This window comes from Hippocampus comes, unplaced genomic scaffold (assembly GCF_001891065.2).
Source record: "Hippocampus comes isolate QL1 unplaced genomic scaffold, H_comes_QL1_v1.1 scaffold317, whole genome shotgun sequence".
Taxonomy (NCBI): Eukaryota; Metazoa; Chordata; class Actinopteri; order Syngnathiformes; family Syngnathidae; genus Hippocampus; species Hippocampus comes.
The window spans coordinates 560,668-562,606 of record NW_017805531.1 but is presented as its reverse complement, the minus strand read 5'-3'; the positions used below and the strand labels follow the sequence as shown (position 1 = coordinate 562,606).

The window sequence follows — 1,939 nt, the reverse complement described above, 5'->3', positions numbered from 1 at the left end:
CCCCACCCCATCCCAATCCGCATGATTGCCAACCCCAAAATCCCAGAGCTATTTCCCTCCCTTTTTTATTTCTCTCTCTCTCTCTCTTTCTGCTGAGGAATTTTGAACAAATTACCTCCATATGTGCTTCAAGGAGCCCCATGGGAAGAGGGCCAAAAAGAATATACTGCTGACTGAACACAAACATTGACTTCATCAAACATGGAGCTCTGATGCTCTCCATATGATCACCCGGCACGGCGGGTCGCTCGCGGGCGGCAGCGTGGCAACATTTTTGTCAGTCTGCCTCGTTATCGTCCCGTGGCACGTGTTTTTGAGGACAAGGCTGGAGTGAAATGGTGTTCAGCGCTTTGCTACTGTCGTTCAAATAACACAGAGGCGTGTCAGGAATGTTTTGGGCCTTGGAGTTTTTTTTTGGAAGATTGGATGAATGGAGTCCTCGTAAACTTGAGTCGCTGAGCCAATAGCGGTCAAGCGTCTGGGCACTACGGAAAGCCGTTTGAGCGTTTCATTAATACAATCGCGACTTGCCTTCTCTTAAGCTTTTTCGCCCTCACTCGGCACACAAGTCGAGCAACTGTGTGTCACAACTCACATTTTCTTTTTGCACTGCAAGTGTCCCTTTTGGCCTACAGGTATGACCTTGAGATGCAGATCAAGGATATTGTCAAGCAGCGAACTCACATCACCAAACTTGGAAAACAGGTGAGCCGCGATCAACTGTGATGTCATTTTCAGTCAACGGCAAGTAACAAAATGGCCGCACCCTTGAGACAGATCAAACCGGTGACCAGTTCAGGGTGTATATCATATGATAGACTGTATGATCAATGACGCATGAAGGGACTAAAGGCGACCAAGCGCGGGTCTGTTATTTGAAGGCAAATATTGCCTTCATTGGATGGATGAGCGGGACAGGTGATGGATGGATGGATGGAAGTCATTAGCGTTGCCCCACTGCGTCGCAGCTCATTCTTGGTACACCCGCTCATGTGGCAGATTTAGAGTCCAACTTACAAACATTTGCCGAACAAACATTTTGGACATGTGACTATTTTGGTGTTCAAGAAGAAGAACAACAAGCAGTGTGAATATGTGACTGAGTCTTGTTGGGTTTTTTTTTTGTGTTGAGGCGGTGAGGGTGTTGATAAAGGCGCCCTCCAAAGGGCTCCGTCTGTTTTCGCGCGCTAAGCAAAGACAGAGCTGAGGGAGAAACTTGACACACGGCAGAAAAATAGACAAAAAAGGTAGAAAAAGTCTTGCGAGCTTTGAGTGATTTACTTTCCAATCTAAAATCTCCCCCCCACAGCTCCTCCCCATCCCCACCGGACCCCCATGTTGCCTTTGGACGACCGCCAGACGCCTTTGGATTGTTGTTCGACTCCTTTCTCGTGTCACTCGACAGGCGCTCACTGTGACCTTTTCCGGCGATGAATATACGACGCCGAAAGATCAACTAAGGAGGGAGCCGAGCGGAAAAAATCACCCAATCAGGCGAGGCAATATTTCAGCTCATCATTAATGTGTCCCCTCCGTCACGGGTGACCTCCGGCATCTTGGCATGTGTGCGTCATTGTGTGTGTGTGTGTGTGTGTGTGTGTGTGTGTGTGTGTGCGCGTGCGTGTTGTTAGGCTCTACTCCTATCTCTGATAGCGAGCCTTTTTACTGGATATTCAGTTTTGTGGCTCGAAAACCAGGGACATCCGGTGTATAATTCCGACAGCATTGCACGTAACCCCCCCCCCGCAATAAACAAATAAATGAAATTAGTTCTGTCTTATGTTTCTGAGCGCTTATACAAGAAACGCGGTCGTAAATTTTTGCATGTGTTACAATTTCTTTCATAATCCATTTTACTGTGACATTCAACCCCCCATATGGCCCAAATTTGCTCTCATGTTATTGTTGAAAGGGAAACTGCACACCCCAAAACCCTATC

The 1,939-nt window shown here is 47.5% G+C and overlaps 1 long non-coding RNA gene across 1 annotated transcript in view; it reads left to right on the top strand.

The window, feature by feature from the left end:
* Nucleotides 1-662: 662 nt before the first annotated feature.
* LOC109520465 (uncharacterized) overlaps nucleotides 663-1,939 on the top strand; it is a 3,476-nt gene continuing 2,199 nt past the window's right edge. The window contains exons 1-2 of the long non-coding RNA XR_002169186.1: nucleotides 663-705; nucleotides 1,310-1,523. This is a non-coding gene — a long non-coding RNA (uncharacterized LOC109520465). The remainder of the gene's footprint in view (nucleotides 706-1,309; nucleotides 1,524-1,939) is intronic.